At 43.9% G+C, this 14551-nt stretch overlaps 1 protein-coding gene across 1 annotated transcript in view; it reads right to left on the bottom strand.

Moving 5' to 3' along the window:
• Window positions 1–13709, bottom strand: part of CD2 (CD2 molecule) — a 119391-nt gene extending 105682 nt beyond the window's left edge. Inside the window, exon 1 of the mRNA XM_044004769.1 lies at window positions 13512–13709. The gene's annotated coding sequence lies outside the window, so the exon portion shown is untranslated. The remainder of the gene's footprint in view (window positions 1–13511) is intronic.
• Between the last annotated feature and the right edge of the window lie 842 nt (window positions 13710–14551).

Genomic DNA, 14551 nt, shown 5'->3' with positions numbered 1-14551 from the left:
GGTATAGACATACATACATATGATGTAAATGTAAGGTCATCTCAGCGGAAAGGCACTAGCAGTAGGGAAAATGGAGAAAGGCTTCTTGCAGAAGGTTGGATTTGAGCTGTCTTGAAGGAAGTCCAGAGGCAAAAGTCAGGAAGGGGTGAGAGCTGTCCAGCACAGCCAGTGAAAAATCACAGAATTGGAAGAATGAGCGTCCTGTGAAAGGAACAGCAAGGAGACTGGTGTAGCTGGATCATAAAGCATAAAAAAACTGGAAAGGTAGGAAGGGGCTCTTCAAAGCCAGAAGATTTTATTTTTGATCCTGGAAGCAATAGGGAGCCACAGAAGTTTATTGAAGGGGGGAGAGGTTGACATTATCAAGCCTGCACTTTGGGAAGATCACTTTAGCAGCTAAGCAGAGGATGGACTGGAGTGGGGAGAGACTTTGAGGCAAGGAGACCTCCCCACCCCCCACCAGGAGCTAGTGCAATAGTGTAGATGTTGGGGAATGAAGGTCTGTACTGGGGTGGCATCAGTGTTAGTGTGACAGAAAAGGATAGAGACCAGGACAATTAGGACAACAGGCTTCTACCATATTGGGCCGATCATTAGGAAACACCCTGGGCTACAAGGGATGGGAGAGTAATTTGTTCTTTTTTCCTGGAAGGTCGAAGAATAGAACCAAAGCCAGACAGTGTGGGATCTTTTAGGAAGCTGGAAACAAAGGGAGTTACTGTAAAAAGATCTTTTCATTGTGAAGAGTATAAAGAATAGGATTCTTTGTGACTCCTCCATTGTCCTGCTAGGTCCAGAAAACAGGGAGGCCCCAGTGTCAGGTAAGAATGGTCAAGACACACAAAAGCGGCTTTGATTCTGGATGTTATAGAAGACCCAAGGCCCACTGTCCCTGCAGTCTACCCCATACATCCCCCAAAGGAGTCAGTTCCTTCCCTCGAACAGAGACAGCTCTGTACAGGACACAAATCCCTGGCATTGTAATGCTTCCAGAAACTTGGAAATGTTTTAATTAGGGGCAGCTCTGTGATCTTAGCCATGGTGAATACTCCCTTCAAAAGTGCAGAATCCAACTGAAACATGTAGTGCTGTGGAAAGGACTCTGGATTTAAGAGTCAAAGAACCTGGATTTGAATCGTGACCTTCTCACCAAATGCCTGGGTGATCTTGGGCTACTCACTTAATTAATCTCCCTGAGCCTCAGTTTCCCCATCTATAAAGTAAAGAAGTTGAACTAGAGATGACCTCTGACATCCCTGTGAATGTTCAAGTTATGATTCTGCAGGACTCAACTAACATGAATTCTGTTGTTGTTGTTGTTGTTGCAGTAGATCCTTCCCCTCACCCAAAGAAGAAATCAATACCCTGTGTAAATGACCACATTTCTTCCTTCCTTCCCTCCTTCCCCTAACTGTGGCAGCTCTGGTTTCCCATCTTCTACAAACATCTAACCCCTATGCCTTTATGTTGTCCCATCATTTCAGTCTTGTCCGACTCTCTGTGACCCCATTTGGGGTCTTCTTGGCAAAGATACCAGAGTGGTTTGCCATTTCCTTCTCCAGCTCATTTTATAGATGAGGAAACTGAGGCTAACAGGGTTAAGTGACTTGCCCAGGGTCACACAGCAAGTAAGTGTCTGAGGCCAGATTTGAGCTAAGGTCTTCCTGACTCTAGGCCTGGTGCTTTATCTATCATGCCACCTAGCTACCCACCTATGTCCTTATGCTTTACAACTGTGAGATTTAAAATTGGATATTAGATCATAAATCTCCCCTCTTTAACCTTTCCCTTAATTTATCTCCCAGACTAGTAAATGGAAGAAGCTTCTCGTTTTCTAGTTAGAGCTTTTATTGTATGGTAGTCACAAGGTGATGTTGATTAGAAGGATAGGAAAGTAGAAATACAATACAAATCATCTTAAGTCTAAGCTTAGTCTATATTCTGTATAAAACTCACCAAAAGCCCAAGGCCACCTTTGGGGAGAGAGAAAGACCTGTCAAGCACGTGCTGCTGCTAACTGCGAGCCGGCCGAGTCGAACTCCCGTCAGCATCAGTCTGTGCAGCAAAGTCAGGAGACCAGCAGAGCAGGAAAAAGTTCCCACTTCCGTTCCCTCCTTGCCTTTTAAGCTCGCACCCCGGAAGTCGAGTGTATAGCAGGCAGTCTGATGTGTGCAGTAGGCGGACTGGCATGCCGTAGCTCATGCCATTGGTCTCCTTCCCAAAAGAGTGGTCCTTCAGTTATCCTAACTGACTGTTAAAAGACTTTCATTTTTTTTTTTTACCACACCACTAACAAAAGTGATGCAGTAGTAATTCCAAAATATATTCCTAGTAATAACCATGGGACATAGGTAATTCAAGTATTATTTCCCCCAGGATAGTAACACTAGAGTGAGGCAATTGGGGGGCTTAGACCCAATGGGCTGGAATTTATAGAACTGCATTCATCACCCTTCAGAAACGAAAAACTTAATTTAGCCCTTAATTAGCAAAGTAATTCATTAAAGTGAGAAGCTGTCAGATGGCATGCTTCCTTTCTCTCCTCCCTCACCTTCAGTCAAACCTGAGACGAGTTTCTCCCCAGCAGCTGCCTCATAGTATCCCAAGATCCCCCTGGCCAAGCAACTAGATTTGCCTTTAAAAGTTTATTTGATGGCAGACTTTTTTGGTGCTTGCCCCAGGCACAAAAACTGTTAGTTACAACTCTGACTGTTTCCATTTTACAGATACACAAAATGCGTCTCAGAAAAATCAAATGACTGACTTGACATCACATAGCTTGTGAGAAATTTTGCACTGGATGTGTTATAGGAATCTCAATCTCAAAGTGATCAAACTAGAACTGTTGAGTGGGGCTTACAACCTGAGTTAGAGCGAGGAATTAAGGAAAACATGGAGATTGGGAATCTGGGTGACCTGGGCAAAATAGAGAAGCTCACCCAAAGAACTGGAGGCTCATCACAAATCTTGTAAAATAAAAAGATATTTATCAGGAGAGGAATATATGGCCAGGGAACAGATCATCTTGGTGACTGTCCCACTGGAGTAAGAGAAGACTGGTCTTTTGTATCTTTGCAAAACAAAGAAAGGGAAGGGTATTACAAGGTAAGGGGAAATGCAAAGACTGCCCCCCCCCGCCCCGCCCCGAGAACTAAGAGAGGATCTTTGATAACAAAGTATCAGTAGGAGATGCAGCATCCAACCATATCCTGAATATCTTCTTGCAGACCTTAGTATTGCTTATCAGGATAGTGGGACCATGTCCTGTCCCACCTCATACCTGAGGTGGGAGAGAGAGCTGCTTTTCCCTCAGTCTTGGGGGGGGGGGGTTTGAGATCTTTAGGTTTCTTGGTTTCTGCATTCCCATAACAGAACCAATTGCTTTTGACCCCAAACTCACCCCAATTCTGAACTTCTCTATTATTGCCTGGGTGACCCAGATTCACAATTTCCATGCTTTCTTCAATTCTTCACTCTAACTCACCCCAAATGGCCAATCAATTTTCAAATCCCGTTGTCTCTATCTCCTAAGCAATTCTTGTATATATCTCCCTTTTCCCCCACTTCTACGGCCACCACCTTGTACAGACTCCTCTTGCCTATATCATTGCAATGGCTTCCTATTTGGTCTCTGCCTCAAATCTCACTCCAGTCTGATCCATCCTTTGTCTAGCCACCAAAGTTATTTTCCTAAAAGACAGATCTGATCATCCCATTACTCAGTAAAATTCAGTGGCTCCCTATTACCTCCAGGATCAAATATCAAGCCCTTGGTTTGAAATTTAAAGCTCTTCTTATCTTTCCAGTTTTCTTAGATATGATTTCCCACTATAAATTGTATGACCAGGTCAGTCACACTGGCCTACTTCCCATTATTCACATCCAACACCCAACCCATGTCCTTGCCTTTGTACTGCATGTGCCCCATGCCTGGTATACTCTCCCTGTTCACTACTATCTCTTAGAAGGTTGCCCAGTGGATGGAGCACTGGTCCTGAAGTTGGGAGGACCTGAGTTCAAATCTCACCTCAGATACTAGTTGTGTGACCCTGGGCAAGTCACTTAACTTCAGTTGCCTTAAACATCTGGGACCATCTGCAGTCATCTTGATATATATCTTGCCACTGGATCCAGATGGCTCTGAAGGAGAGGGTGAGGATGGTGACTCTTAAATCCAATCCAACGCAAGTCATGATATCGCCTCCCGATGTCATAGTACGCTTTGAGAATGAAGGATGAACAACAACAAGAAGGTCTTAAAATCTCTGACTTTCCAGACTCAGCTCAAACATCAGCTGTCCCCTCCACAGCTAGTGCTTTTCTACTGATCTTATATGGACGCCACATACATTCATCATCAATTTGCATATACCTATACTGGCCCCTGTTATCTCTCCCCCATTCGAATATAAGCTTCTTGAGGGCAGGAATTATTTTCTATTTTTCTTTGCATTCCTAGGACTTAGCATGGCATCTGGCTAGACTTAATAAACTCTTTTTTTTTTTAAGCGGGGCAATGAGGGTTAAGTGACTTGCCCAGGGTCACACAGCTAGTAAGTGTCAAGTTGTCTGAGGCTAGATTTGAACTCAGGTCCTCCTGAATCCAGGACTGGTGCTCTATCCACTGTGCCACCTAGCTGCCCCTTTATAAACTTTTGTTGATTGAACGATGGTTGATAGAATCAGAATTTGAACCCAGGCCTGTCTCTTGACTCCAAATCTGGAGTTCTTCCCACTAGACCGTGGAGAAGTAACAAGCTATTTCGTTCAGCTGCCTTCTAGGAGGAAGGCAACAGCTGCTTTATTCTATGATTTATAGAACAGATTTGCATTTCTTAGTCTTTGAAGCTTGCCTATAATCTGCCACATAAATATTTGAAAGACAGGATGGCATGGCAAAAACAGATTGAAGCAGCCCAATCAAACTGCTATCTTGGCAGTTAGGAATTTTCGTCTTGTATTTATTTAAAACTCCCTCATTGCCCTAGGGTCTCTCAGGGTGTATATACAAATGTAAAATCAAGGTTAAAACTGAATGCAAGGGAAAGAAAAAAGGGGGGCGCAGAATGAATGCAAGAAGCAAAAAAATCTGCCTGAAGAAAAAGCCAGAGGGCCTCCCCATGGGGAGGTTGGGTCTGCTAGGGAAGGTTGGTTTGGTGGCAGCTCCACTGGGAAGGTAAGTAGCAATAAGCAAGAGGCAGGTGCTCCTGCCCACAGATCGCTCACCTAACCGGGGAGTGTTCACCATCCTTAAGATCACTGATTCACCCCAAATTAAAATGTTTCCAAGCTGCTGGAATTCTCACTGTGCCCAACATTTGTGTCTTTTTTGTTTTGTTTTATTTTATTTATTTATTTTTTTACTGGGAGATGAGGGTTAAGTGACTTACCCAGGGTCACACAGCTAGTAAGAGTCAAGTGTCTGAGGTCAGATTTGAAGTCAGGTCCTCTTGAATCCAGGGCTGGTGCTTTATCCACTGCACAACCTAGCTGCCCCAACATTTCTGTCTTTTACAAAACTGTTCCTGTTTGGGAGAAACAACTGATTCCTCACCTAAAGGTGAGGCTCACCCCACCCCCATTAGCCAGCTCTATTCATCTTATTACTCCTGATGGGGAACCTGCTTTAAATTGGAGTAACCCCCTCCTCCCTTCCTTTCTCCCCCCAGCATGACCTTAAAGACCCCTAAGGTGGCCCTGAAACCTACTGGCCAAGGACACAAGAATGGACCTTCATACCATACAAGCAAGTCAAACCAGTACCATGACCTTGATCAACTCGGGACCCTAAGCAGAGGAGGAAAGGGAAAAAGCACTTATTAAGTCCCCACTATGTGCCAGGCACTGTGCTAAATGCTTTACAAATATTATCTCATGTGATCCTCACAACAGCCTTGGGAGGTAGGTGCTATTATTATTATTACAGTTGAGCAAACTGAGGCTGACTGAACCCAGGGCTTCCTAACTACAAGACAATATCCAGGGGGCAGCTAGGTGGCACAGTGGATAAAGCACCAGCCCTGGATTCAGGAGGACCTGAGTTCAAATCTGGTCTCAAACACTTGACACTTGCTAGATGTGTAACCCTGGGCAAGTCATTTGGCCCTCATTGCCTGGCAAAAAAAAAAAAAAAAAAGACTTAATATCCACTATGTCACAATACCTTTATTCAACATCAAACCTGTAATGGTTCCCCACCCCCACTTCTCTATGATGTAAAATACAGAGTTGCTCCCAACCCATAGCCCTGAACCCTGGCATAGCTTAAGAAAACTGAGAGAAGAGGGAGCTTGGAGAGTTTAAGTTGTTGGAAGCATTCGATTTTGTACATAGACCAGGGTCAGAACTGTTGTCCTCTAAGTCAAGGCAGGAAGCATTTGTCAAGAGCCTACCAAGTGCAGGCACTATGCCAAGAAGGGGATACAAAAAAAGGCAAAATCTCTCAAACAGCTCACAGTCTAATGGGGGAAGGCAATATGCACACAACTGTGTACAAACAAGATATGAATAGGATACACAGGAGATAATTAACAGAAGGAAGGCATTAGGGGGATTGAGAAAGATTCCTCTAGAAGGTGGGATTTTGGTTGGTTGCTGTCCTTTGTCCTTGAAGAGAACCAGAATGGCATCACTATGCTAGGGTCAAGGGGCAAGGTGTCCAACGGTGGCTTATCAGACCAATACAAGCTTGGAAGGTTCTACCACAGGTTGGACACAAGTAGTCAATATGAACACTTGGAGAGAAAATGTTTCTAAATTTGCACATCTCACTTTTCTTTTGAGCTACTAAAATTCTGCTTTGCTCATAGAGCATAGAGCCTTCTTTGATGTGGTCACACCATGCCAGGTGGTCCTCCACCAGTTCTCCCATGCCTCACAATCACTTCCAAAGTTTTTCAGAGAGGCCTGAGAGTATCTGTGTATCAATCACTTCTTCTGACCTCCATGTGAGTGCTTGCCTTGTGTGAATTCTCTGTAAGATAGTCTTCCAGGCAAATAGAAGTCTGGGGCCCAAACAACAAGGCCAGCCCATCAGAGCTAGACTCTCTGCAATAGAATTGGAATGCTTGCATTTTACCTTGAGAAAGGACCTTGCTGTCCAGTACCTTATTCTTCTGGGTGATCTTCAGAATCTTTCTAAGACAATTCAAATGGAAGCGATTCAGTTTCCTGGCATGGCGCTAGTAGACTGTCCAGGTTTCACAGGTATACAACAACGAGGTCAACACAGCTGCTCTGTAGACCTTCTCTTTGGGATAAATTTGGGATAGATTTTTTTTTGGCAGGGCAATGTGGGTTAAGTGACTTTCCCAGGGTCACACAGCTAGTGTCAAGTGTCTGAGGTCGGATTTGAACTCAGGTCCTCCTGAATCCAGGGCCAGCGCTTTAACCACTGGGCCACCTAGCTGCCCTGACCTTCTCTTTGGTAAGTAGCCTAATACCTCTTCTCCCTCATACTTTCCTAAGCTAGTTCTGGCAATGCTTACATCAACCTCATCATCTATGTGTACATCCCTAGAAAGCACACTGCCAAGGCAAGTGAATTTATCCACGGCATTCAGAATTTCTCCATTTGCTGTAACTGATGGTTCTATATATGGATGATGTGGTGCCGGCTGGTGAAGCACCTATGCTTTCTTGGTGTTAGATGTCGGGCCAAAAGTAGCACGAGCAACAGAGAATCGATTCATACTCTCCTGCATCTCAGCCTCAGAGGCTGTGTTGAATGCACAATCATCTGGGAACAAAAAGTCGAGTACCAACTCTCCTTCCGCTTTACTCTTGGCTTGCAGACTTTTCAAGTCAAATAATTTATCTTCGGTGTGGTAGCTGACTTTGATGTTGGTTTTGCCCTCTAAGGCATCCAACAACATTATTGAAAACATCATGCTAAAAAGCATGGGAGTGAGCACACAGCCCTGCTTCACTCCATTAGTGACTGAGAAAGCTCAAGAACATCAAACTTTATCCAGAACCTATGTGAGCAGGTAGGGCTGTAGCTGAGGCTTGAAGGAAGTCAGGGAAGCCAAGAGGTGGAGATTAGGAAGGAGAGCATTTCGAGTGCGGGGGACAGCCAATGAAAATCCATGGATTCCTTGGGGCAGCTAGGTGGCGCTGCAGTGGGTAAAGCACCGGCCTTGGATTCAGGAGGACCTGAGTTCAAATCCAGCCTCAGACCTTTGACACTTACTAGCTGTGTGACCCTGGGCAAGTCACTTAACCCCCATTGCCCTGCAAAAGCAAAGAAAAGGCAAGAAAATCCACGGAATCCTCAGATGGAGGGCCTTGCTCAAGGAACACAAAGGGCCTGGGGAGGAGTGAGGTGTAAAAAGACAGCGAAGATGGGGCAGCCAGGTGGCGCAGTGGATAGAGCATCAGCCCTGGATTCAGGAGGACTTGAGTTCAAATCCAACCTCAGACACTTGACACTTACTAGCTGTGTGACCCTGGGCAAGTCACTTAACCCCAATTGCCCCCCCACACACACACACACACAAGACAGCAAAGGTGAGGGGGAGGACAGCTTATAAAGGGCTTTGAATGCCAGAGGATTTTCTGTTCAATCCTGGAAGTCATAGGAGCCACTGGAATTTGTGGAGTGGGGGGTTTGGGAGGTGTGTGACAGAGTTAGGCCTGTGCTTTTGGAAGATCATTTGACATCCAAGGGGAGAATGCACTGGAGCAGGGAGAGAGATGAGGCCAGGAACACCATCTGATCATTAGACAGAGGGACACCCTGTTGCCAAAGTTCTTCAGGCCTACAGATCTGCATGATGGAATATTCTGTACCCAAATCAGAAGGCATGCGTCTATTATCGTCTCAATGGATAAACACACACACACACACACACACACAGAGATATCCACATACCCTGATCAATGGAAGAGAGGATGCACTATTTTTAAAAAAGTAATCTAAGTGACATTTACAGATGAATCACAGTTTTCATCACTTTCTAGTGGACTCACATACAATAATTTGTATCTCTCCCAATATTACCAGCCTTTGCATGGCCTCTAGGGTTCACTGATTCCCCCAAATCTCTTAATCAAGGATATAAGAGGGGCCAACAGAGCTCACCCTTACCATCAGTGAGGCATCTGTCTTGGCTCTGGTTTACTTATAAGCTCTGAGATACCTGGCACCTCCACATGAGGTTTTCATGGGCCGGGTGATGCAGACTTTGGTTCAATGGGGACATCTGCAAGGCATGCTGGGCAGAGATCTCCTCAGAGAGACAAGATATGGAAGGGTTAAACAGAAGACAGAAAGCATGCAATGAAAAGAGCCCTAGAGCTGGTGTCAGAGGACCTGGGTTCCAATCTCACCTCTATTAGCATCTGTGTGACCGTGGCCAAGTTACCTTACCTCTGGCCCATAGTTTTCTCATTTATATTGAACTAGATGTTTCTAAGATACCCAGCTCTAAAAAGAGGGGTTAGGGAGAGGGATTTATTAATTTATTAATTTAATTCCATATTCTACAGGAAACCTTTCCCAACCCCTCTTAATTCTAGTGCCTTTCCTCTGTTAATTATTTCCTATTTAGTCTGCATAAACCTTGTTTAGGCAACTAGACTGGTCCTGGAATCGGGAAGACCTGAGTTCAAACCCAACCTCAGACAATAGCTGTGTGACCCTGGGCAAGTAATTTAACCCCATTTGCCTCAGTTTCCTTATCTGTAAAATGAGCTGGAGAAGGTAATGGAAACGTACTCCATATCTTTGCCAAGAAAATCCCAAATGGGGTTATTAAGAGTCAGACAGGACTAAAATGACTGAACAACAACAAAATACCTTGCTTAGGGATATTTGTTTACTTGTTGTTTTCTTCTTTAGATTATGAGATCCTTGAAGGCAGGGGTTGTGTTTTACATCTTTTTGTATCCCCTGCATTCAGCTTAGTACTTGACACATAGGAGTGCTTAATAAATGCTTCCTGATTGAAATCACTATGCTAAGTGATCTGCAAATAATATCTCTTTTAATCCTAACAACAACCCTGTGAGGTAGGTGCTATTGTTAAGCTTCAATTTATAGGTTTCTTTTTAATTTCTTTTTATTTTTTTCTCAATTACCTGTAAACAAAAATGTTTAACATTCTCTTTATAAAATTTGAGTTCCAGGGGCAGCTAGGTGGCGCAGTGGATAAAGCACCAGCCCTGGATTCAGGAGTACCCAAGTTCAAATCCCACCTCAGACACTTGACACTAGCTGTGTGACTCTGGGCAAGTCACTTACCCCCCATTGCCCCGCAAAACAAAACAAAACTGAGTTCCAAATTCTCTCCCTCCTTGCCTCCCTTCCTGCCTCCTTGAGAAGGCAACCAAGTTGACACAGATTATACAAGTACATTCATATAAAACACTTCCATATTAACCATGTTGCAAAAGAAAGTGCAGACCAAAAAAACTACCCCAAAATAAAGTTTTAAAAGTATGCTTTCATCTGCATTCAGACACTATCAGTTCTTTCTCTGGAGGTGGATAGCATTTTTCATCATATGTCCTTTGGTATCATTTTGGATCATTATATTGCTGAGAATAGCTCAGTCATTTCCAGTTGATCATCATACAATACTGCTGTTACAATGTTCTGGTTCTGCTCACTTCACTTTTGCATTGGTTCATGTAAGTCTTCCCAAGTTTTTCTGAAAGCATCCTGCTCATCATTTCTTACAGCACAATGCCCCATTTTATAGTAGAGGAACTTATAAGCATATGAAATGAGAGAACCTGAGACAACACAGGAGGAGGAAAAAACAGACCCAGAGACCGGAGCCCTTAGCCAAATTTCAGCTAAGTCTAATTCCAATCTGTGCTAACAGGAGGCTTCCCATCAGCTGTGTCTAATTCCTGCTGGGCTGTGGCAGAAGAGGTAGTCATCCGGCACAGTGAACCATAGGGTTAGGTTTCCCATCCAGAAGCCCAAATACCCAAGACAAGCTGCTGCTATACTGAGAAATGCTACTAGTGATCCCTACAAGGATCTCTGGTTACAAGCCCAGCTCACTCAGAAAAAAGGGAGGTACCACCAGCTGTGCATTCTAGGTCCTGGCATATTTATATTAATGAACAGATGTGTCCTCTCCTGCTATGGCAGATATGTAGGAAAAATGGGCTTGAAAGTCAGTCCCCTGTGGCTTGAGATCCACCCTTCTTGACTTAGCCCTTGCCTCTTCTTCTAGCAAAGGGCCCTTTTCCCTTACGCAGATGTTGTGTGTTGAATCAGCACCCAATCAGGAGATGGAAGGTCAGTGGAGCAGCAATCTGAGTAGATGAGGGACCCAAACCCATTCCGGGAACCAGAAAGTAGCCATGGAGGCTATATGGATGAAAGTTACACATAAGCATGGGCAAAAGCCCTTCTCAAGGCAAAAGCTAGAGTTTCCAAAAAACAAAAAACAAAAAACATTTTAGTAGCACCTTGGGAAAGTCATGGGGCCTTAGTTCCCTAATCTGTAAAATGAAGGGGTTGGATTAGAGGAGCTTCAAGATCCCTTCCAGTTCTAAATTTTATGATTTTATGAAATAGGATGAAATGAGGGGGAATCAAAGAAACAGAAAAAAAAGGATTAATGAGTTTATAGTATAAAGAAACCTTAAAAAATCCATAATGTAGCCCTAGATGCCGACACAGCTTTCAGAGGTCTAGCCAGCCCCAATCCAATCTTTCCCCTTTCTTGATTATTCTTATTACAAACCTGTCCCTAAGGCTGGTGTTTCCCTTAGATCAAGGTTCTTAACCTTGGGTCCACGACTCCCTAAGGAGTCTCTGGATAGATTTCAAGGAGTTCATGAAGTTGGCTAGAGGGGGGGAAAAAGCATCTTTATTTTCACTAAGCTCTAATGGAAATTTAGCATTTCCTCTAATTGGATTTAAAACAAAGCTATTGTTCTGAGAAGGGGACCACAATGCCAAAGGGTCTGTGATACAAAAAAAAAAAAAAAAAAAAGGAAAAAGATTAAATGAAAGTGAATGCCCTAAGTGAAAGGCTGCTCTTTTCTTTAACTCTTGTTTTAGCTGGTTAGCCCCCCTCTGTGGCCAGCCACCACCACTCCTGGAAAAGGCAGATCCAAGATCTGTCACCTCCCTTTTCTTTGATGCCCGTTGTGACACCTATTTCCAAGTTCCAGTTTCCAAGAGATTCTGGTTTTTCTGTCTTCTACTTACTGGCAGAATCTGGATAACAGAAATACCCTGGGGTCCAATTCGTACTTAAGCCTTTTTTGGGCTTAGGCTACCAACTCTGTCTACTTCTCTATATTGTTGCTCCCATATCCCTTGTGGTTTCAAAGCTCTCCTTAACACTTTTACATCTGAAATACTTTACCAATCCTATAATAATGATATAATAGCTCCACTAACAGTGGGGAAGGGTCATTTAAAAAGAGTTTTGATGGTTTTTTGGTTTTTAATATCACTGTTACTTCCCAATGACTCCCCCAACCCTCAATAGAATCCTCCTTGGGGACAGCTAGGTGGAGCAGTGGATTCAGGAGGACCCGAGTTCAAATTTGACCTCAGACACTTAACACTCATTAGCTGTGTGACCCTGGGCAAGTCACTTAACCCTCATTGCCCCACAAAACAAACAAACAAAAAAAACCCACCTAGAATCCTCCTTTTTAAAGGACAGTTAAAACATATCAGCACATAATCCATGTGTGAAGTTGTACTTCATTTTTGTTATTCCATCATTCCAGTCATGTCTGACTCTTGATGACCCCATTTGGAGTTTTCTTGGCTGAGACAATGGAGTGGTTTGTCATTTCCTTCTCCAGCTCATTTGACAGGTGAGGAAACTGAGGCAAAGAGGGTTAAGTGACTTGTCCAAGGTCACACAGTGTCAGAGGCCAGATTTGAACTCAGGAAGATGAGTCTCCCTGACTTCAAGCCCAGCACTCTATCCACTGTGCCACCTAGCAGCTGCTCCCAGATACTTCATTTAAGGCCCTCCACCCCCATATTCCACCTCATCTTTGAAGAGAAGCAGAAGGGCATGCTTCATCCTTAGTGCTCTGAAGTCATGAATGGTCACCGAATGCAGAATCAGATCTGAATTTTCTGATGTCTTTCAAAGGATCTTTTCATCACAGTAGGACTTGTTGGGTGGGAGGGGAAATGGGTGGCAAGATCAGTGAATTGAGAAGAACTCTCTCGGTGGGCAGAAAAGACTGAACTCAAATGCTTCCACAGCATGTGGATCTCTCTATAATAGGCTGATTTTAAATTGAATTACTGTAGTCACCTGTGAGTCCTTTCATCTCAATTCACCCTAATTGTCCAACAGGGCCCTAAACGTTTAGCAACCCACTTTTTTTTTGGTTAACTAGCCTGTAGCAAATATCACATAAATGATCCAATAAAGGAAATTCAGTGGTATTTACTGCTGGCCTGCCCCTAAGTGGTGACTGCCCTCAGACACACAGAGACACAGCTATTTAGAAGAGATTGCTTTAAACACTGAAGAAGCCATTCAAAAGAGCACTCAGTCCCAGGGAATTACCTGATATTGTGAGTTGGCACCCCGATATCCTGGAAAAGACAAGTAGACAGGCAGGCCAGGCTGACACTGATGAGGCACGCTCTCGTTTTTCCTTCTCTTCACTAAACAATATGGTAGACACCCATCATCATAATAGAATAATGACATGAGCTAATTTCCCGAGGCTTCCATCTCAGCAGGGGAGAATATAATATTGCAAGCTAGCAGAACCCAACCTGGTGGTGAGATACAATGGTTCTCTTTTACATTACATTAAATGTTACTATTTCTGAAGGGACTATCTGTGGATGCCGGGGGTAACCCATAGCAACCAGCTAATAAATTGTAACTTTCACAGCCTCAGCTTATCGTAGGGGTGGAGAACAGCATGAAAAAGGCAAAACAAAAAAGAAGAAGAAAAGAGAAAAGAAGCAAATGCTGGCAAAAATCCGCTGCCCCCCTCCCATCAGCCTCAATGAGGGGAGGCAGCATCAGCATTCCTCAGCAGAATGGCTTGAGGTTAAATGGGGCAATGGTTAAATGGCCAAGGTCTGTCGATTCTTGGTCCTTGGGTTTATCAGGATGTGGTATGATACTCCAGAAGCTCCAAAGGCACGCTCCAACTGTGTATAATGAGGGGTTTCTACTCTGCAATAAGACATTCCTCATCATTTCAGAGAATGTCTGGCAAGTCGCAGAGATGCTGACCTCTTAGGAGGAGCCCTGCCTAGAGGGTTTTAAAAAAAAGAACAAATTCCTTAGCATGGCATTTAAAGCTACCTGTAGTCCAACTCCAGCCTACTTTTCCAGCTTTATTTCACCCTGAACCACAGTTCTGCCATTTACTATCTGTGTGACCTCAGGCAGTCCTCTCTGGACTCCAGGCTGCTCATGTATAAAAGGAGGGGGTTGGTCTAGATGCCCTATGAGTCCCCATCCAGCTTCAGGTCGATGATCCTTGGAAGTCATTTAACTTCTCTGGATCTGCTGTTTTTCATCAATAAAATAAGCAGGGTTATCTATATGACCTCTAAAGTCTACCAGAACCAGTGGTTTGCTAG

This window comes from Dromiciops gliroides, chromosome 4 (assembly GCF_019393635.1).
Source record: "Dromiciops gliroides isolate mDroGli1 chromosome 4, mDroGli1.pri, whole genome shotgun sequence".
NCBI classification, from domain to species: Eukaryota; Metazoa; Chordata; class Mammalia; order Microbiotheria; family Microbiotheriidae; genus Dromiciops; species Dromiciops gliroides.
This window is presented reverse-complemented; position numbering and strand designations above follow the sequence as displayed.